At 45.1% G+C, this 17,860-nt stretch overlaps 44 non-coding genes across 44 annotated transcripts; 14 read left to right on the top strand and 30 right to left on the bottom strand.

Moving 5' to 3' along the window:
• Positions 1-4,251: 4,251 nt before the first annotated feature.
• Trnac-gca (transfer RNA cysteine (anticodon GCA)) lies at positions 4,252-4,323 on the bottom strand. The gene has a single exon. It is a non-coding gene; the product is annotated as a tRNA-Cys (tRNA).
• Positions 4,324-4,640: 317 nt separating this feature from the next.
• On the bottom strand, positions 4,641-4,712 carry Trnar-ccu (transfer RNA arginine (anticodon CCU)). The gene has a single exon. It is a non-coding gene; the product is annotated as a tRNA-Arg (tRNA).
• A 118-nt stretch (positions 4,713-4,830) lies between these two features.
• Trnaa-cgc (transfer RNA alanine (anticodon CGC)) lies at positions 4,831-4,902 on the top strand. Its single transcript has one exon. It is a non-coding gene; the product is annotated as a tRNA-Ala (tRNA).
• Positions 4,903-5,184: 282 nt separating this feature from the next.
• Positions 5,185-5,256, bottom strand: Trnac-gca (transfer RNA cysteine (anticodon GCA)). The gene has a single exon. It is a non-coding gene; the product is annotated as a tRNA-Cys (tRNA).
• Positions 5,257-5,573: 317 nt separating this feature from the next.
• On the bottom strand, positions 5,574-5,645 carry Trnaw-cca (transfer RNA tryptophan (anticodon CCA)). Its single transcript has one exon. It is a non-coding gene; the product is annotated as a tRNA-Trp (tRNA).
• Positions 5,646-5,763: 118 nt separating this feature from the next.
• Positions 5,764-5,835, top strand: Trnaa-cgc (transfer RNA alanine (anticodon CGC)). Its single transcript has one exon. It is a non-coding gene; the product is annotated as a tRNA-Ala (tRNA).
• Positions 5,836-6,117: 282 nt separating this feature from the next.
• Positions 6,118-6,189, bottom strand: Trnac-gca (transfer RNA cysteine (anticodon GCA)). Its single transcript has one exon. It is a non-coding gene; the product is annotated as a tRNA-Cys (tRNA).
• Positions 6,190-6,506: 317 nt separating this feature from the next.
• Positions 6,507-6,578, bottom strand: Trnaw-cca (transfer RNA tryptophan (anticodon CCA)). Its single transcript has one exon. It is a non-coding gene; the product is annotated as a tRNA-Trp (tRNA).
• Positions 6,579-6,696: 118 nt separating this feature from the next.
• Positions 6,697-6,768, top strand: Trnaa-cgc (transfer RNA alanine (anticodon CGC)). The gene has a single exon. It is a non-coding gene; the product is annotated as a tRNA-Ala (tRNA).
• A 282-nt stretch (positions 6,769-7,050) lies between these two features.
• Positions 7,051-7,122, bottom strand: Trnac-gca (transfer RNA cysteine (anticodon GCA)). The gene has a single exon. It is a non-coding gene; the product is annotated as a tRNA-Cys (tRNA).
• A 317-nt stretch (positions 7,123-7,439) lies between these two features.
• Positions 7,440-7,511, bottom strand: Trnaw-cca (transfer RNA tryptophan (anticodon CCA)). Its single transcript has one exon. It is a non-coding gene; the product is annotated as a tRNA-Trp (tRNA).
• A 118-nt stretch (positions 7,512-7,629) lies between these two features.
• Positions 7,630-7,701, top strand: Trnaa-cgc (transfer RNA alanine (anticodon CGC)). The gene has a single exon. It is a non-coding gene; the product is annotated as a tRNA-Ala (tRNA).
• A 282-nt stretch (positions 7,702-7,983) lies between these two features.
• On the bottom strand, positions 7,984-8,055 carry Trnac-gca (transfer RNA cysteine (anticodon GCA)). The gene has a single exon. It is a non-coding gene; the product is annotated as a tRNA-Cys (tRNA).
• A 317-nt stretch (positions 8,056-8,372) lies between these two features.
• On the bottom strand, positions 8,373-8,444 carry Trnaw-cca (transfer RNA tryptophan (anticodon CCA)). Its single transcript has one exon. It is a non-coding gene; the product is annotated as a tRNA-Trp (tRNA).
• Positions 8,445-8,562: 118 nt separating this feature from the next.
• Positions 8,563-8,634, top strand: Trnaa-cgc (transfer RNA alanine (anticodon CGC)). The gene has a single exon. It is a non-coding gene; the product is annotated as a tRNA-Ala (tRNA).
• Positions 8,635-8,916: 282 nt separating this feature from the next.
• On the bottom strand, positions 8,917-8,988 carry Trnac-gca (transfer RNA cysteine (anticodon GCA)). Its single transcript has one exon. It is a non-coding gene; the product is annotated as a tRNA-Cys (tRNA).
• Positions 8,989-9,305: 317 nt separating this feature from the next.
• Positions 9,306-9,377, bottom strand: Trnaw-cca (transfer RNA tryptophan (anticodon CCA)). The gene has a single exon. It is a non-coding gene; the product is annotated as a tRNA-Trp (tRNA).
• A 118-nt stretch (positions 9,378-9,495) lies between these two features.
• Positions 9,496-9,567, top strand: Trnaa-cgc (transfer RNA alanine (anticodon CGC)). The gene has a single exon. It is a non-coding gene; the product is annotated as a tRNA-Ala (tRNA).
• Positions 9,568-9,849: 282 nt separating this feature from the next.
• Positions 9,850-9,921, bottom strand: Trnac-gca (transfer RNA cysteine (anticodon GCA)). The gene has a single exon. It is a non-coding gene; the product is annotated as a tRNA-Cys (tRNA).
• Positions 9,922-10,238: 317 nt separating this feature from the next.
• Positions 10,239-10,310, bottom strand: Trnaw-cca (transfer RNA tryptophan (anticodon CCA)). Its single transcript has one exon. It is a non-coding gene; the product is annotated as a tRNA-Trp (tRNA).
• Positions 10,311-10,428: 118 nt separating this feature from the next.
• Positions 10,429-10,500, top strand: Trnaa-cgc (transfer RNA alanine (anticodon CGC)). The gene has a single exon. It is a non-coding gene; the product is annotated as a tRNA-Ala (tRNA).
• A 282-nt stretch (positions 10,501-10,782) lies between these two features.
• Trnac-gca (transfer RNA cysteine (anticodon GCA)) lies at positions 10,783-10,854 on the bottom strand. The gene has a single exon. It is a non-coding gene; the product is annotated as a tRNA-Cys (tRNA).
• A 317-nt stretch (positions 10,855-11,171) lies between these two features.
• On the bottom strand, positions 11,172-11,243 carry Trnaw-cca (transfer RNA tryptophan (anticodon CCA)). The gene has a single exon. It is a non-coding gene; the product is annotated as a tRNA-Trp (tRNA).
• Positions 11,244-11,361: 118 nt separating this feature from the next.
• Trnaa-cgc (transfer RNA alanine (anticodon CGC)) lies at positions 11,362-11,433 on the top strand. Its single transcript has one exon. It is a non-coding gene; the product is annotated as a tRNA-Ala (tRNA).
• A 282-nt stretch (positions 11,434-11,715) lies between these two features.
• On the bottom strand, positions 11,716-11,787 carry Trnac-gca (transfer RNA cysteine (anticodon GCA)). The gene has a single exon. It is a non-coding gene; the product is annotated as a tRNA-Cys (tRNA).
• Positions 11,788-12,104: 317 nt separating this feature from the next.
• Positions 12,105-12,176, bottom strand: Trnaw-cca (transfer RNA tryptophan (anticodon CCA)). The gene has a single exon. It is a non-coding gene; the product is annotated as a tRNA-Trp (tRNA).
• Positions 12,177-12,294: 118 nt separating this feature from the next.
• On the top strand, positions 12,295-12,366 carry Trnaa-cgc (transfer RNA alanine (anticodon CGC)). The gene has a single exon. It is a non-coding gene; the product is annotated as a tRNA-Ala (tRNA).
• A 282-nt stretch (positions 12,367-12,648) lies between these two features.
• Positions 12,649-12,720, bottom strand: Trnac-gca (transfer RNA cysteine (anticodon GCA)). The gene has a single exon. It is a non-coding gene; the product is annotated as a tRNA-Cys (tRNA).
• A 317-nt stretch (positions 12,721-13,037) lies between these two features.
• Positions 13,038-13,109, bottom strand: Trnaw-cca (transfer RNA tryptophan (anticodon CCA)). Its single transcript has one exon. It is a non-coding gene; the product is annotated as a tRNA-Trp (tRNA).
• A 118-nt stretch (positions 13,110-13,227) lies between these two features.
• Positions 13,228-13,299, top strand: Trnaa-cgc (transfer RNA alanine (anticodon CGC)). Its single transcript has one exon. It is a non-coding gene; the product is annotated as a tRNA-Ala (tRNA).
• A 282-nt stretch (positions 13,300-13,581) lies between these two features.
• Trnac-gca (transfer RNA cysteine (anticodon GCA)) lies at positions 13,582-13,653 on the bottom strand. Its single transcript has one exon. It is a non-coding gene; the product is annotated as a tRNA-Cys (tRNA).
• A 317-nt stretch (positions 13,654-13,970) lies between these two features.
• Positions 13,971-14,042, bottom strand: Trnaw-cca (transfer RNA tryptophan (anticodon CCA)). The gene has a single exon. It is a non-coding gene; the product is annotated as a tRNA-Trp (tRNA).
• A 118-nt stretch (positions 14,043-14,160) lies between these two features.
• Positions 14,161-14,232, top strand: Trnaa-cgc (transfer RNA alanine (anticodon CGC)). The gene has a single exon. It is a non-coding gene; the product is annotated as a tRNA-Ala (tRNA).
• A 282-nt stretch (positions 14,233-14,514) lies between these two features.
• Positions 14,515-14,586, bottom strand: Trnac-gca (transfer RNA cysteine (anticodon GCA)). The gene has a single exon. It is a non-coding gene; the product is annotated as a tRNA-Cys (tRNA).
• Positions 14,587-14,903: 317 nt separating this feature from the next.
• Positions 14,904-14,975, bottom strand: Trnaw-cca (transfer RNA tryptophan (anticodon CCA)). Its single transcript has one exon. It is a non-coding gene; the product is annotated as a tRNA-Trp (tRNA).
• A 118-nt stretch (positions 14,976-15,093) lies between these two features.
• Trnaa-cgc (transfer RNA alanine (anticodon CGC)) lies at positions 15,094-15,165 on the top strand. The gene has a single exon. It is a non-coding gene; the product is annotated as a tRNA-Ala (tRNA).
• Positions 15,166-15,447: 282 nt separating this feature from the next.
• On the bottom strand, positions 15,448-15,519 carry Trnac-gca (transfer RNA cysteine (anticodon GCA)). Its single transcript has one exon. It is a non-coding gene; the product is annotated as a tRNA-Cys (tRNA).
• A 317-nt stretch (positions 15,520-15,836) lies between these two features.
• On the bottom strand, positions 15,837-15,908 carry Trnaw-cca (transfer RNA tryptophan (anticodon CCA)). Its single transcript has one exon. It is a non-coding gene; the product is annotated as a tRNA-Trp (tRNA).
• Positions 15,909-16,026: 118 nt separating this feature from the next.
• Positions 16,027-16,098, top strand: Trnaa-cgc (transfer RNA alanine (anticodon CGC)). Its single transcript has one exon. It is a non-coding gene; the product is annotated as a tRNA-Ala (tRNA).
• Positions 16,099-16,380: 282 nt separating this feature from the next.
• Trnac-gca (transfer RNA cysteine (anticodon GCA)) lies at positions 16,381-16,452 on the bottom strand. The gene has a single exon. It is a non-coding gene; the product is annotated as a tRNA-Cys (tRNA).
• Positions 16,453-16,769: 317 nt separating this feature from the next.
• Trnaw-cca (transfer RNA tryptophan (anticodon CCA)) lies at positions 16,770-16,841 on the bottom strand. The gene has a single exon. It is a non-coding gene; the product is annotated as a tRNA-Trp (tRNA).
• A 118-nt stretch (positions 16,842-16,959) lies between these two features.
• Positions 16,960-17,031, top strand: Trnaa-cgc (transfer RNA alanine (anticodon CGC)). The gene has a single exon. It is a non-coding gene; the product is annotated as a tRNA-Ala (tRNA).
• A 282-nt stretch (positions 17,032-17,313) lies between these two features.
• Trnac-gca (transfer RNA cysteine (anticodon GCA)) lies at positions 17,314-17,385 on the bottom strand. The gene has a single exon. It is a non-coding gene; the product is annotated as a tRNA-Cys (tRNA).
• A 317-nt stretch (positions 17,386-17,702) lies between these two features.
• Trnaw-cca (transfer RNA tryptophan (anticodon CCA)) lies at positions 17,703-17,774 on the bottom strand. The gene has a single exon. It is a non-coding gene; the product is annotated as a tRNA-Trp (tRNA).
• Between the last annotated feature and the right edge of the window lie 86 nt (positions 17,775-17,860).

Genomic DNA, 17,860 nt, shown 5'->3' with positions numbered 1-17,860 from the left:
CAACCTGCATGATCTTTCTGGCCTGAAGCTTGGGAATGGGAAAAAACTGTGCAACATAATACGCCTTGGAGAAGACGTAGGTATTGAGAATCCTAATTTTTTCTATAATGTTCACAGCACGCCAGCGACATTCGATAATGGTACCCTGTATCAGATGCGTCACTGACTTCCAATTGGAGGCCGCCATTTTCAGAGGGCATCTATTCAAGGTGATTCCTAGTAGTTTGTGAGATTCCACAAGATGCGCCCACGGTATAGTTAAGCTCTCAAAACCCTTGAGATCGAGCACTTTACATTTCTGGTCACTTAGTTGTGCTCCAGACACTGCACTATACTGGTCGATCGCCCGTTTAATACGGACCACCTCGTCGTCACTGCGTAACAGAACGGCAACATCGTCAGCGTATGCACGGACGATGAATGTGTGACCTGACATTGACACACCTGACAAATGGTGATAAAGAGACCGAAGGAAGGGTTCCAGTGACAGCACAAAAAGTGACATAGAGAGTGGACTGCCCTGGGGGACACCCCGCTGAATGGATATTGGTTGCGTCAGCTGTCCATTGACTTGTATCCTCGCCGATATGCCAGATGTCAAATTGCGAAGGACTTTTAATGCCCCTTCCTCGAGTCCTATTTTGTCCAGTATGTGAAAAAGATAGCGGTGGTTCACATGATCAAAGGCTTTATGAAAGTCTAGAAATAGCAGGGCACAATTCAGGTTGGTGACTGAGGCAATGGAGATTAGGTCCCTAATTTCAGACATCGCAGACATGGCATTCCGTCCTGGCACGCAGGCCTGGTGCCGCCAGACAACTTTGTGAAGGAGCGGCGACATTCGGGCGTTAACAGCTCTGGCTATAGTTTTGTAGTCAAAATTAAGCAGGGTGAGCGGGCGCAGATTATCAAATCGCTTACACCCTTTGCGTTTGGGAACAAGGACAATTTTACCCTCCTTCATCGCATTAGGAACAGGCGCCCCGGCAATGATTTCATTTAAAATTTCTGTAAATGTAACACCAATTACATCCCAATACCGAAGGTAAAACTCCTTGGGTAGGCCGTCCAGTCCTGGGGCTTTGTTAGCGGGCGACTTAACAATAAGTTCTAAAGTCTCCTCGACACTAAACGGAGCCAGAAAGTCACGATTATCATCCGCAGTAACGGACGTGTCCATGAATTGGAGTACAGTAGCAGTCAAGTCATCATTGGTTGGGTAGTCCGAATACAGGCCGTGATAATATCTCTGAATTGCCGTGACTATGTCAGGTTGCCGAGTGAGAATTTCCCCGTTATTAGTTGCCAGTTCGTCTATAAATAAGCGTCTACGGTTGGTCTGATGCTTAATAAGATGGTACATGGAAGTTGTCTCAGATTGAACCAAAGAGTTGACTTTGGACTTGATTTTTAACCCTTCTAGTTGTTTACGTTTGATACTGAGCATCTTAGCCTTGATTTGCTTTATTTGAGCAGTGTAAATATTATTGACGCCAGATTTGTCGTAGAGCTCCCTTAAAATTGAATAATAAAATTCCGTGGTCTTCTTTGCATCCCTCGATTGCGTATTACAGTACGAAATTAAATACCGTCGCAACTTTGGTTTAGCAAAGGACGTCCACCACTCTACTTTCGTACGGTACATATTGACAGAGCGAAGACAAAAAGTCCAAGTTCGTGTGACAAGTTCCTCGAGATCGGCGTCCTGAAGGTGGGAAAAGTTCAACATCCAGTGACCTCTGAATCGTTTGGTGGGTTGTCTGTCCAGTTGTATGACGGTTGCGTAGGCGCAGTGATCGCTACATGGGACGGGAATGACCTCTGAATCAACAACATGTTCTCCGAGCTGAGAAGACACATATATTCTGTCGAGGCGGCTACTCGAGGTGGAAGTGAAGTATGTAAATTTCACAAGGGTAGGGTGAAGGACTTCCCACGTATCCTGGAGATTCATTCGTAAAACCAGATCATGAAGCTCCTTACAATAGTTAAAATTTGGCCTCTGATCTTTTTGATGCACAACACAGTTAAAATCTCCGCCTAATACAAGGGCAGTCGGATTTTTACGAAGCAAGTAAATTAGTTCGTCTTTAAAGAACTCGGTCCTTGCGAACCTGTGGTCACTCCCGGAGGGCGCGTATAGGTTCACGAGCGTGACGCCGAATATTTTGCAGCATATGCCACGCCCTGACTCCAGTGTTTCAACGTCCGAGACGGGGATGCCCTCACGCACGAGAATGGCTGTACCAGTGCTAAGCTCGAAAGCAACATTGGTAATACAGTGGAAACCGGGAATGACCAGATCTGAAAGAAGGAATTCCTGCAATAGAAGTACATCAGCGGCAGACTCATATACGAACTGCCTAAAGACTGCAAGTTTCAAATCAGACGTGATCCTGTTTACATTAACACTCAGGAACTTGTACGCTTGTGCCATGTAGTTTACGGAGCTACTTTAAATTAACGTGATCATCGTCTCCAGCAAACCAGTCCATTCGTGAAACAGCTGGTGGAGAGTGGCCATCACCATCGTTTGCATCCGAGAGGGCTTGCTGTTTGTGTTTGCTGCGTGGTACATTCAAGTTCGGTTGGAATTTCTTTTTGTTCCTCCCGCCACTGGCGACTTTTTCCGCAGAAAGTGGCATCGGAGAATCTACACAGGTCTCCTGTGCAGGTTGCCCTGCGACAGCAACGTGCAGTTGCGTCTCGCCGGTTAACCCTTCCAGAGACACGCTAAGTTCTTGTTTGGCCACACGTTGGGATTGTGTGGAAACACTCTCTCGGTCAGGTTGTTGACAAGCAAGGCTGAGATCTCGCTCTGTGTTGACACACTCGTAAGCGTGTTTGTTGTCAGTGTCGCATTGCTGTGATACGAGTTGTGAACTTGGGCACACCCCGCCGACGTAACTGTGGGCAACGTGCTGAGGTTCAATATCGGTCGGTTGGAGAGCCGACGCGATAGACGCGGATGGTAAGCAACAACCAACCTGGGGCGTAGCACTACCGTCAGCGGGCGAAGAAGTATCAACTTCAACGCTTGATTCTGGTAGAGCGTCATGCGAAAGCTCAGTGTCTCCTGCCGGTTGTTTGATATCAAGTGTGGCAGGTGTTACCGGTACGGAGACGCCTTCATCGGAACTACTACTGTCGCACGTTCGACGTCTCTTGGACGCTACCGCAGTGACGGGACGGGTGAGAGGGTTCTGATCCCCGCCCGTCGCAAGAGGAATAGCAGGGAACTCTTCTTCAAAAGGTTTTTCATGTACAGTCACAGTATCACTGGAGGGGGACGGCCCAGTACTTGTTAATTGAGTACCTGTCACTAAATCAGCTAAAGTGAGTCTCTTACGTTGCTGGAAAGTAGGCTTTAAGACGGTCACCCTTTTAGGGCAATTTTGCCGTAAATGACCACTTTCATTGCAGATAAAACACGTAGAAGCTTGTCCGGAATAGGTAACCTGCACCTTATAACCACAAACAAATACATGCGATGGGATGTTGACTTTGACTTGCATCTCAACCGATCTGATACCAGAAAAACATTGCAACTTATGTTGCCTGGACCACTTTTCAAGTCGAATGTTACGCACCTCGCCATATTTAGTGAGCACATCTTTTAAGAAACAGTTGTCTACTTCAGGGGGCAGGTTGTAAATACGAACGTTGGAGATCTCGACATCAGCGTTAGTAATTTTGACAGTACTCACAGTGCCGTCGCGATGCCGGAAATCGACGCCGCCGCCATGTTTCTGCAAAAGACGTTCCAGTAAGAGGGGATTCAGAAGCTTCACGAAGAAGCAGTATAAATCCAGGTCGTAGTAGGCAGTGTGAACTTGATCAGTGGTTATGCCTATTGTATCGACGATCCATTCATGAACTTCCAGTGAACTTGGCTGAACTGATCGTGTAGCCTTGTCAAACTCGAACTGCAGGGTATTTTTCCTTGGAATCGTGGGAACCATTTTGCAAATTAACCCAAATGGGCTAACTGCATACAGCAAATACTTCAAACAACGACACGAACACACAACCACGCACAATCACGTGAAACAGAAAGCACAAATACAACGTAAACAAGCAAGTGACACTGAGCGCTCCGAACGTCCGCACGCTGCCGCGTCGCAAGCGGTAATGAAATGTTGCTCCAAAGCCTTCGGTATGGCGTGCGGAGTGCATCTCAATCATTTCAAACATGTATTTGCAACTAAATGCGACAATCGTTATTTGTTTTTTCAAGATACTGAAAAATGAAGGGGGCACCCGGGATTGAACCGGGGACCTCTCGATCTGCAGTCGAATGCTCTACGACTGAGCTGTACCCCCTTTCACAAACTTTCTATCCCCATAACTTAAGGAAAATTATTATACTCTGTCTGGCTAAAGACGTCTAATCGAGCAAAATATTGCGTAATCATTATCTCTCAGTTATATATTAGCGTTAAACGATATAAATAACAAAAATATTAGACACTTCGCGCCTGGAGAAAGTGCGAGTCGGCGCCTTCACCTTAATGTCAGAATGCGAAAATTCACTAGTAGCTTTTTTCAAGCAGGTTCTGTTCGTCCGTTCTCTGTAATCGTTTGGTATCTGATTAAATTGACATACTCGTCCATGGCTTCCGTAAACGAAAATTTCACTGTGACCCCGACGTGATTTGAACACGCAACCTTCTGATCAGGAGTCAGACGCGCTACCGTTGCGCCACGGAGTCGACGCTGCTAAGCTCTTATCATGAATAGGTTCCTCGAACACTTACTGTACCGTTCAAACCTAAGAAATAATGACAGTAGGATCCACGAGAGACTCTTCCCAGATGTACTTGCTCTGGCGGGGGTGTAACTCAGTGGTAGAGTGTCTGCTTCGCATGCAGAAAGTCCTGGGTTCAAATCCCAGCTCCTCCAATTTTTGTTTCTCCGTGCAGCAGTATATGAAAACTTTTGCCTAGCACCATATTCTATCAAATTCAGCGTACAAGATTCTTCCCCAAGCAAGTGGATTTCTTACAGTTCGACGCCTTAGCGGGAGGACGATGACCTGCAAGACCCTGGCCTGCGATCCCCCCATTGAAATGTTACTCCAAAGCCTTCGGTATGGCGTGCGGAGTGCATCTCAATCATTTCAAACATGTATTTGCAACTAAATGCGACAATCGTTATTTGTTTTTTCAAGATACTGAAAAATGAAGGGGGCACCCGGGATTGAACCGGGGACCTCTCGATCTGCAGTCGAATGCTCTACGACTGAGCTATACCCCCTTTCACAAACTTTCTATCCCCATAACTTAAGGAAAATTATTATACTCTGTCTGGCTAAAGACGTCTAATCGAGCAAAATATTGCGTAATCATTATCTCTCAGTTATATATTAGCGTTAAACGATATAAATAACAAAAATATTAGACACTTCGCGCCTGGAGAAAGTGCGAGTCGGCGCCTTCACCTTAATGTCAGAATGCGAAAATTCACTAGTAGCTTTTTTCAAGCAGGTTCTGTTCGTCCGTTCTCTGTAATCGTTTGGTATCTGATTAAATTGACATACTCGTCCATGGCTTCCGTAAACGAAAATTTCACTGTGACCCCGACGTGATTTGAACACGCAACCTTCTGATCTGGAGTCAGACGCGCTACCGTTGCGCCACGGAGTCGACGCTGCTAAGCTCTTATCATGAATAGGTTCCTCGAACACTTACTGTACCGTTCAAACCTAAGAAATAATGACAGTAGGATCCACGAGAGACTCTTCCCAGATGTACTTGCTCTGGCGGGGGTGTAACTCAGTGGTAGAGTGTCTGCTTCGCATGCAGAAAGTCCTGGGTTCAAATCCCAGCTCCTCCAATTTTTGTTTCTCCGTGCAGCAGTATATGAAAACTTTTGCCTAGCACCATATTCTATCAAATTCAGCGTACAAGATTCTTCCCCAAGCAAGTGGATTTCTTACAGTTCGACGCCTTAGCGGGAGGACGATGACCTGCAAGACCCTGGCCTGCGATCCCCCCATTGAAATGTTGCTCCAAAGCCTTCGGTATGGCGTGCGGAGTGCATCTCAATCATTTCAAACATGTATTTGCAACTAAATGCGACAATCGTTATTTGTTTTTTCAAGATACTGAAAAATGAAGGGGCCACCCGGGATTGAACCGGGGACCTCTCGATCTGCAGTCGAATGCTCTACGACTGAGCTATACCCCCTTTCACAAACTTTCTATCCCCATAACTTAAGGAAAATTATTATACTCTGTCTGGCTAAAGACGTCTAATCGAGCAAAATATTGCGTAATCATTATCTCTCAGTTATATATTAGCGTTAAACGATATAAATAACAAAAATATTAGACACTTCGCGCCTGGAGAAAGTGCGAGTCGGCGCCTTCACCTTAATGTCAGAATGCGAAAATTCACTAGTAGCTTTTTTCAAGCAGGTTCTGTTCGTCCGTTCTCTGTAATCGTTTGGTATCTGATTAAATTGACATACTCGTCCATGGCTCCCGTAAACGAAAATTTCACTGTGACCCCGACGTGATTTGAACACGCAACCTTCTGATCTGGAGTCAGACGCGCTACCGTTGCGCCACGGAGTCGACGCTGCTAAGCTCTTATCATGAATAGGTTCCTCGAACACTTACTGTACCGTTCAAACCTAAGAAATAATGACAGTAGGATCCACGAGAGACTCTTCCCAGATGTACTTGCTCTGGCGGGGGTGTAACTCAGTGGTAGAGTGTCTGCTTCGCATGCAGAAAGTCCTGGGTTCAAATCCCAGCTCCTCCAATTTTTGTTTCTCCGTGCAGCAGTATATGAAAACTTTTGCCTAGCACCATATTCTATCAAATTCAGCGTACAAGATTCTTCCCCAAGCAAGTGGATTTCTTACAGTTCGACGCCTTAGCGGGAGGACGATGACCTGCAAGACCCTGGCCTGCGATCCCCCCATTGAAATGTTACTCCAAAGCCTTCGGTATGGCGTGCGGAGTGCATCTCAATCATTTCAAACATGTATTTGCAACTAAATGCGACAATCGTTATTTGTTTTTTCAAGATACTGAAAAATGAAGGGGGCACCCGGGATTGAACCGGGGACCTCTCGATCTGCAGTCGAATGCTCTACGACTGAGCTATACCCCCTTTCACAAACTTTCTATCCCCATAACTTAAGGAAAATTATTATACTCTGTCTGGCTAAAGACGTCTAATCGAGCAAAATATTGCGTAATCATTATCTCTCAGTTATATATTAGCGTTAAACGATATAAATAACAAAAATATTAGACACTTCGCGCCTGGAGAAAGTGCGAGTCGGCGCCTTCACCTTAATGTCAGAATGCGAAAATTCACTAGTAGCTTTTTTCAAGCAGGTTCTGTTCGTCCGTTCTCTGTAATCGTTTGGTATCTGATTAAATTGACATACTCGTCCATGGCTTCCGTAATCGAAAATTTCACTGTGACCCCGACGTGATTTGAACACGCAACCTTCTGATCTGGAGTCAGACGCGCTACCGTTGCGCCACGGAGTCGACGCTGCTAAGCTCTTATCATGAATAGGTTCCTCGAACACTTACTGTACCGTTCAAACCTAAGAAATAATGACAGTAGGATCCACGAGAGACTCTTCCCAGATGTACTTGCTCTGGCGGGGGTGTAACTCAGTGGTAGAGTGTCTGCTTCGCATGCAGAAAGTCCTGGGTTCAAATCCCAGCTCCTCCAATTTTTGTTTCTCCGTGCAGCAGTATATGAAAACTTTTGCCTAGCACCATATTCTATCAAATTCAGCGTACAAGATTCTTCCCCAAGCAAGTGGATTTCTTACAGTTCGACGCCTTAGCGGGAGGACGATGACCTGCAAGACCCTGGCCTGCGATCCCCCCATTGAAATGTTGCTCCAAAGCCTTCGGTATGGCGTGCGGAGTGCATCTCAATCATTTCAAACATGTATTTGCAACTAAATGCGACAATCGTTATTTGTTTTTTCAAGATACTGAAAAATGAAGGGGGCACCCGGGATTGAACCGGGGACCTCTCGATCTGCAGTCGAATGCTCTACGACTGAGCTATACCCCCTTTCACAAACTTTCTATCCCCATAACTTAAGGAAAATTATTATACTCTGTCTGGCTAAAGACGTCTAATCGAGCAAAATATTGCGTAATCATTATCTCTCAGTTATATATTAGCGTTAAACGATATAAATAACAAAAATATTAGACACTTCGCGCCTGGAGAAAGTGCGAGTCGGCGCCTTCACCTTAATGTCAGAATGCGAAAATTCACTAGTAGCTTTTTTCAAGCAGGTTCTGTTCGTCCGTTCTCTGTAATCATTTGGTATCTGATTAAATTGACATACTCGTCCATGGCTTCCGTAAACGAAAATTTCACTGTGACCCCGACGTGATTTGAACACGCAACCTTCTGATCTGGAGTCAGACGCGCTACCGTTGCGCCACGGAGTCGACGCTGCTAAGCTCTTCTCATGAATAGGTTCCTCGAACACTTACTGTACCGTTCAAACCTAAGAAATAATGACAGTAGGATCCACGAGAGACTCTTCCCAGATGTACTTGCTCTGGCGGGGGTGTAACTCAGTGGTAGAGTGTCTGCTTCGCATGCAGAAAGTCCTGGGTTCAAATCCCAGCTCCTCCAATTTTTGTTTCTCCGTGCAGCAGTATATGAAAACTTTTGCCTAGCACCATATTCTTTCAAATTCAGCGTACAAGATTCTTCCCCAAGCAAGTGGATTTCTTACAGTTCGACGCCTTAGCGGGAGGACGATGACCTGCAAGACCTTGGCCTGCGATCCCCCCATTGAAATGTTGCTCCAAAGCCTTCGGTATGGCGTGCGGAGTGCATCTCAATCATTTCAAACATGTATTTGCAACTAAATGCGACAATCGTTATTTGTTTTTTCAAGATACTGAAAAATGAAGGGGGCACCCGGGATTGAACCGGGGACCTCTCGATCTGCAGTCGAATGCTCTACGACTGAGCTATACCCCCTTTCACAAACTTTCTATCCCCATAACTTAAGGAAAATTATTATACTCTGTCTGGCTAAAGACGTCTAATCGAGCAAAATATTGCGTAATCATTATCTCTCAGTTATATATTAGCGTTAAACGATATAAATAACAAAAATATTAGACACTTCGCGCCTGGAGAAAGTGCGAGTCGGCGCCATCACCTTAATGTCAGAATGCGAAAATTCACTAGTAGCTCTTTTCAAGCAGATTCTGTTCGTCCGTTCTCTGTAATCGTTTGGTATCTGATTAAATTGACATACTCGTCCATGGCTTCCGTAAACGAAAATTTCACTGTGACCCCGACGTGATTTGAACACGCAACCTTCTGATCTGGAGTCAGACGCGCTACCGTTGCGCCACGGAGTCGACGGTGCTAAGCTCTTATCATGAATAGGTTCCTCGAACACTTACTGTACCGTTCAAACCTAAGAAATAATGACAGTAGGATCCACGAGAGACTCTTCCCAGATGTACTTGCTCTGGCGGGGGTGTAACTCAGTGGTAGAGTGTCTGCTTCGCATGCAGAAAGTCCTGGGTTCAAATCCCAGCTCCTCCAATTTTTGTTTCTCCGTGCAGCAGTATATGAAAACTTTTGCCTAGCACCATATTCTATCAAATTCAGCGTACAAGATTCTTCCCCAAGCAAGTGGATTTCTTACAGTTCGACGCCTTAGCGGGAGGACGATGACCTGCAAGACCCTGGCCTGCGATCCCCCCATTGAAATGTTGCTCCAAAGCCTTCGGTATGGCGTGCGGAGTGCATCTCAATCATTTCAAACATGTATTTGCAACTAAATGCGACAATCGTTATTTGTTTTTTCAAGATACTGAAAAATGAAGGGGGCACCCAGGATTGAACCGGGGACCTCTCGATCTGCAGTCGAATGCTCTACGACTGAGCTATACCCCCTTTCACAAACTTTCTATCCCCATAACTTAAGGAAAATTATTATACTCTGTCTGGCTAAAGACGTCTAATCGAGCAAAATATTGCGTAATCATTATCTCTCAGTTATATATTAGCGTTAAACGATATAAATAACAAAAATATTAGACACTTCGCGCCTGGAGAAAGTGCGAGTCGGCGCCTTCACCTTAATGTCAGAATGCGAAAATTCACTAGTAGCTTTTTTCAAGCAGGTTCTGTTCGTCCGTTCTCTGTAATCGTTTGGTATCTGATTAAATTGACATACTCGTCCATGGCTTCCGTAAACGAAAATTTCACTGTGACCCCGACGTGATTTGAACACGCAACCTTCTGATCTGGAGTCAGACGCGCTACCGTTGCGCCACGGAGTCGACGCTGCTAAGCTCTTATCATGAATAGGTTCCTCGAACACTTACTGTACCGTTCAAACCTAAGAAATAATGACAGTAGGATCCACGAGAGACTCTTCCCAGATGTACTTGCTCTGGCGGGGGTGTAACTCAGTGGTAGAGTGTCTGCTTCGCATGCAGAAAGTCCTGGGTTCAAATCCCAGCTCCTCCAATTTTTGTTTCTCCGTGCAGCAGTATATGAAAACTTTTGCCTAGCACCATATTCTATCAAATTCAGCGTACAAGATTCTTCCCCAAGCAAGTGGATTTCTTACAGTTCGACGCCTTAGCGGGAGGACGATGACCTGCAAGACCCTGGCCTGCGATCCCCCCATTGAAATGTTGCTCCAAAGCCTTCGGTATGGCGTGCGGAGTGCATCTCAATCATTTCAAACATGTATTTGCAACTAAATGCGACAATCGTTATTTGTTTTTTCAAGATACTGAAAAATGAAGGGGGCACCCGGGATTGAACCGGGGACCTCTCGATCTGCAGTCGAATGCTCTACGACTGAGCTATACCCCCTTTCACAAACTTTCTATCCCCATAACTTAAGGAAAATTGTTATACTCTGTCTGGCTAAAGACGTCTAATCGAGCAAAATATTGCGTAATCATTATCTCTCAGTTATATATTAGCGTTAAACGATATAAATAACAAAAATATTAGACACTTCGCGCCTGGAGAAAGTGCGAGTCGGCGCCTTCACCTTAATGTCAGAATGCGAAAATTCACTAGTAGCTTTTTTCAAGCAGGTTCTGTTCGTCCGTTCTCTGTAATCGTTTGGTATCTGATTAAATTGACATACTCGTCCATGGCTTCCGTAAACGAAAATTTCACTGTGACCCCGACGTGATTTGAACACGCAACCTTCTGATCTGGAGTCAGACGCACTACCGTTGCGCCACGGAGTCGACGCTGCTAAGCTCTTATCATGAATAGGTTCCTCGAACACTTACTGTACCGTTCAAACCTAAGAAATAATGACAGTAGGAACCACGAGAGACTCTTCCCAGATGTACTTGCTCTGGCGGGGGTGTAACTCAGTGGTAGAGTGTCTGCTTCGCATGCAGAAAGTCCTGGGTTCAAATCCCAGCTCCTCCAATTTTTGTTTCTCCGTGCAGCAGTATATGAAAACTTTTGCCTAGCACCATATTCTATCAAATTCAGCGTACAAGATTCTTCCCCAAGCAAGTGGATTTCTTACAGTTCGACGCCTTAGCGGGAGGACGATGACCTGCAAGACCCTGGCCTGCGATCCCCCCATTGAAATGTTGCTCCAAAGCCTTCGGTATGGCGTGCGGAGTGCATCTCAATCATTTCAAACATGTATTTGCAACTAAATGCGACAATCGTTATTTGTTTTTTCAAGATACTGAAAAATGAAGGGGGCACCCGGGATTGAACCGGGGACCTCTCGATCTGCAGTCGAATGCTCTACGACTGAGCTATACCCCCTTTCACAAACTTTCTATCCCCATAACTTAAGGAAAATTGTTATACTCTGTCTGGCTAAAGACGTCTAATCGAGCAAAATATTGCGTAATCATTATCTCTCAGTTATATATTAGCGTTAAACGATATAAATAACAAAAATATTAGACACTTCGCGCCTGGAGAAAGTGCGAGTCGGCGCCTTCACCTTAATGTCAGAATGCGAAAATTCACTAGTAGCTTTTTTCAAGCAGGTTCTGTTCGTCCGTTCTCTGTAATCGTTTGGTATCTGATTAAATTGACATACTCGTCCATGGCTTCCGTAAACGAAAATTTCACTGTGACCCCGACGTGATTTGAACACGCAACCTTCTGATCTGGAGTCAGACGCGCTACCGTTGCGCCACGGAGTCGACGCTGCTAAGCTCTTATCATGAATAGGTTCCTCGAACTCTTACTGTACCGTTCAAACCTAAGAAATAATGACAGTAGGATCCACGAGAGACTCTTCCCAGATGTACTTGCTCTGGCGGGGGTGTAACTCAGTGGTAGAGTGTCTGCTTCGCATGCAGAAAGTCCTGGGTTCAAATCCCAGCTCCTCCAATTTTTGTTTCTCCGTGCAGCAGTATATGAAAACTTTTGCCTAGCACCATATTCTATCAAATTCAGCGTACAAGATTCTTCCCCAAGCAAGTGGATTTCTTACAGTTCGACGCCTTAGCGGGAGGACGATGACCTGCAAGACCCTGGCCTGCGATCCCCCCATTGAAATGTTGCTCCAAAGCCTTCGGTATGGCGTGCGGAGTGCATCTCAATCATTTCAAACATGTATTTGCAACTAAATGCGACAATCGTTATTTGTTTTTTCAAGATACTGAAAAATGAAGGGGGCACCCGGGATTGAACCGGGGACCTCTCGATCTGCAGTCGAATGCTCTACGACTGAGCTATACCCCCTTTCACAAACTTTCTATCCCCATAACTTAAGGAAAATTGTTATACTCTGTCTGGCTAAAGACGTCTAATCGAGCAAAATATTGCGTAATCATTATCTCTCAGTTATATATTAGCGTTAAACGATATAAATAACAAAAATATTAGACACTTCGCGCCTGGAGAAAGTGCGAGTCGGCGCCTTCACCTTAATGTCAGAATGCGAAAATTCACTAGTAGCTTTTTTCAAGCAGGTTCTGTTCGTCCGTTCTCTGTAATCGTTTGGTATCTGATTAAATTGACATACTCGTCCATGGCTTCCGTAAACGAAAATTTCACTGTGACCCCGACGTGATTTGAACACGCAACCTTCTGATCTGGAGTCAGACGCGCTACCGTTGCGCCACGGAGTCGACGCTGCTAAGCTCTTATCATGAATAGGTTCCTCGAACTCTTACTGTACCGTTCAAACCTAAGAAATAATGACAGTAGGATCCACGAGAGACTCTTCCCAGATGTACTTGCTCTGGCGGGGGTGTAACTCAGTGGTAGAGTGTCTGCTTCGCATGCAGAAAGTCCTGGGTTCAAATCCCAGCTCCTCCAATTTTTGTTTCTCCGTGCAGCAGTATATGAAAACTTTTGCCTAGCACCATATTCTATCAAATTCAGCGTACAAGATTCTTCCCCAAGCAAGTGGATTTCTTACAGTTCGACGCCTTAGCGGGAGGACGATGACCTGCAAGACCCTGGCCTGCGATCCCCCCATTGAAATGTTGCTCCAAAGCCTTCGGTATGGCGTGCGGAGTGCATCTCAATCATTTCAAACATGTATTTGCAACTAAATGCGACAATCGTTATTTGTTTTTTCAAGATACTGAAAAATGAAGGGGGCACCCGGGATTGAACCGGGGACCTCTCGATCTGCAGTCGAATGCTCTACGACTGAGCTATACCCCCTTTCACAAACTTTCTATCCCCATAACTTAAGGAAAATTATTATACTCTGTCTGGCTAAAGACGTCTAATCGAGCAAAATATTGCGTAATCATTATCTCTCAGTTATATATTAGCGTTAAACGATATAAATAACAAAAATATTAGACACTTCGCGCCTGGAGAAAGTGCGAGTCGGCGCCTTCACCTTAATGTCAGAATGCGAAAATTCACTAGTAGCTTTTTTCAAGCAGGTTCTGTTCGTCCGTTCTCTGTAATCGTTTGGTATCTGATTAAATTGACATACTCGTCCATGGCTTCCGTAAACGAAAATTTCACTGTGACCCCGACGTGATTTGAACACGCAACCTTCTGATCTGGAGTCAGACGCGCTACCGTTGCGCCACGGAGTCGACGCTGCTAAGCTCTTATCATGAATAGGTTCCTCGAACACTTACTGTACCGTTCAAACCTAAGAAATAATGACAGTAGGATCCACGAGAGACTCTTCCCAGATGTACTTGCTCTGGCGGGGGTGTAACTCAGTGGTAGAGTGTCTGCTTCGCATGCAGAAAGTCCTGGGTTCAAATCCCAGCTCCTCCAATTTTTGTTTCTCCGTGCAGCAGTATATGAAAACTTTTGCCTAGCACCATATTCTATCAAATTCAGCGTACAAGATTCTTCCCCAAGCAAGTGGATTTCTTACAGTTCGACGCCTTAGCGGGAGGACGATGACCTGCAAGACCCTGGCCTGCGATCCCCCCATTGAAATGTTGCTCCAAAGCCTTCGGTATGGCGTGCGGAGTGCATCTCAATCATTTCAAACATGTATTTGCAACTAAATGCGACAATCGTTATTTGTTTTTTCAAGATACTGAAAAATGAAGGGGGCACCCGGGATTGAACCGGGGACCTCTCGATCTGCAGTCGAATGCTCTACGACTGAGCTATACCCCCTTTCACAAACTTTCTATCCCCATAACTTAAGGAAAATTGTTATACTCTGTCTGGCTAAAGACGTCTAATCGAGCAAAATATTGCGTAATCATTATCTCTCAGTTATATATTAGCGTTAAACGATATAAATAACAAAAATATTAGACACTTCGCGCCTGGAGAAAGTGCGAGTCGGCGCCTTCACCTTAATGTCAGAATGCGAAAATTCACTAGTAGCTTTTTTCAAGCAGGTTCTGTTCGTCCGTTCTCTGTAATCGTTTGGTATCTGATTAAATTGACATACTCGTCCATGGCTTCCGTAAACGAAAATTTCACTGTGACCCCGACGTGATTTGAACACGCAACCTTCTGATCTGGAGTCAGACGCACTACCGTTGCGCCACGGAGTCGACGCTGCTAAGCTCTTATCATGAATAGGTTCCTCGAACACTTACTGTACCGTTCAAACCTAAGAAATAATGACAGTAGGATCCACGAGAGACTCTTCCCAGATGTACTTGCTCTGGCGGGGGTGTAACTCAGTGGTAGAGTGTCTGCTTCGCATGCAGAAAGTCCTGGGTTCAAATCCCAGCTCCTCCAATTTTTGTTTCTCCGTGCAGCAGTATATGAAAACTTTTGCCTAGCACCATATTCTATCAAATTCAGCGTACAAGATTCTTCCCCAAGCAAGTGGATTTCTTACAGTTCGACGCCTTAGCGGGAGGACGATGACCTGCAAGACCCTGGCCTGCGATCCCCCCATTGAAATGTTGCTCCAAAGCCTTCGGTATGGCGTGCGGAGTGCATCTCAATCATTTCAAACATGTATTTGCAACTAAATGCGACAATCGTTATTTGTTTTTTCAAGATACTGAAAAATGAAGGGGGCACCCGGGATTGAACCGGGGACCTCTCGATCTGCAGTCGAATGCTCTACGACTGAGCTATACCCCCTTTCACAAACTTTCTATCCCCATAACTTAAGGAAAATTGTTATACTCTGTCTGGCTAAAGACGTCTAATCGAGCAAAATATTGCGTAATCATTATCTCTCAGTTATATATTAGCGTTAAACGATATAAATAACAAAAATATTAGACACTTCGCGCCTGGAGAAAGTGCGAGTCGGCGCCTTCACCTTAATGTCAGAATGCGAAAATTCACTAGTAGCTTTTTTCAAGCAGGTTCTGTTCGTCCGTTCTCTGTAATCGTTTGGTATCTGATTAAATTGACATACTCGTCCATGGCTTCCGTAAACGAAAATTTCACTGTGACCCCGACGTGATTTGAACACGCAACCTTCTGATCTGGAGTCAGACGCGCTACCGTTGCGCCACGGAGTCGACGCTGCTAAGCTCTTATCATGAATAGGTTCCTCGAACACTTACTGTACCGTTCAAACCTAAGAAATAATGACAGTAGGATCCACGAGAGACTCTTCCCAGATGTACTTGCTCTGGCGGGGGTGTAACTCAGTGGTAGAGTGTCTGCTTCGCATGCAGAAAGTCCTGGGTTCAAATCCCAGCTCCTCCAATTTTTGTTTCTCCGTGCAGCAGTATATGAAAACTTTTGCCTAGCACCATATTCTATCAAATTCAGCGTACAAGATTCTTCCCCAAGCAAGTGGATTTCTTACAGTTCGACGCCTTAGCGGGAGGACGATGACCTGCAAGACCCTGGCCTGCGATCCCCCCATTGAAATGTTGCTCCAAAGCCTTCGGTATGGCGTGCGGAGTGCATCTCAATCATTTCAAACATGTATTTGCAACTAAATGCGACAATCGTTATTTGTTTTTTCAAGATACTGAAAAATGAAGGGGGCACCCGGGATTGAACCGGGGACCTCTCGATCTGCAGTCGAATGCTCTACGACTGAGCTATACCCCCTTTCACAAACTTTCTATCCCCATAACTTAAGGAAAATTATTATACTCTGTCTGGCTAAAGACGTCTAATCGAGCAAAATATTGCGTAATCATTATCTCTCAGTTATATATTAGCGTTAAACGATATAAATAACAAAAATATTAGACACTTCGCGCCTGGAGAAAGTGCGAGTCGGCGCCTTCACCTTAATGTCAGAATGCGAAAATTCACTAGTAGCTTTTTTCAAGCAGGTTCTGTTCGTCCGTTCTCTGTAATCGTTTGGTATCTGATTAAATTGACATACTCGTCCATGGCTTCCGTAAACGAAAATTTCACTGTGACCCCGACGTGATTTGAACACGCAACCTTCTGATCTGGAGTCAGACGCGCTACCGTTGCGCCACGGAGTCGACGCTGCTAAGCTCTTATCATGAATAGGTTCCTCGAACACTTACTGTACCGTTCAAACCTAAGAAATAATGACAGTAGGATCCACGAGAGACTCTTCCCAGATGTACTTGCTCTGGCGGGGGTGTAACTCAGTGGTAGAGTGTCTGCTTCGCATGCAGAAAGTCCTGGGTTCAAATCCCAGCTCCTCCAATTTTTGTTTCTCTGTGCAGCAGTATATGAAAACTTTTCCCTAGCACCATATTCTATCAAATTCAGCGTACAAGATTCTTCCCCAAGCAAGTGGATTTCTTACAGTTCGACGCCTTAGCGGGAGGACGATGACCTGCAAGACCCTGGCCTGCGATCCCCCCATTGAAATGTTGCTCCAAAGCCTTCGGTATGGCGTGCGGAGTGCATCTCAATCATTTCAAACATGTATTTGCAACTAAATGCGACAATCGTTATTTGTTTTTTCAAGATACTGAAAAATGAAGGGGGCACCCGGGATTGAACCGGGGACCTCTCGATCTGCAGTCGAATGCTCTACGACTGAGCTATACCCCCTTTCACAAACTTTCTATCCCCATAACTTAAGGAAAATTATTATACTCTGTCTGGCTAAAGACGTCTAATCGAGCAAAATATTGCGTAATCATTATCTCTCAGTTATATATTAGCGTTAAACGATATAAATAACAAAAATATTAGACACTTCGCGCCTGGAGAAAGTGCGAGTCGGCGCCTTCACCTTAATGTCAGAATGCGAAAATTCACTAGTAGCTTTTTTCAAGCAGGTTCTGTTCGTCCGTTCTCTGTAATCGTTTGGTATCTGATTAAATTGACATACTAGTCCATGGCTTCCGTAAACGAAAATTTCACTGTGACCCCGACGTGGTTTGAACACGCAACCTTCTGATCTGGAGTCAGACGCGCTACCGTTGCGCCACGGAGTCGACGCTGCTAAGCTCTTATCATGAATAGGTTCCTCGAACACTTACTGTACCGTTCAAACCTAAGAAATAATGACAGTAGGATCCAC

This window comes from Schistocerca gregaria, chromosome 3 (assembly GCF_023897955.1).
Source record: "Schistocerca gregaria isolate iqSchGreg1 chromosome 3, iqSchGreg1.2, whole genome shotgun sequence".
In the NCBI taxonomy this organism is placed as follows: domain Eukaryota; kingdom Metazoa; phylum Arthropoda; class Insecta; order Orthoptera; family Acrididae; genus Schistocerca; species Schistocerca gregaria.
This window is presented reverse-complemented; position numbering and strand designations above follow the sequence as displayed.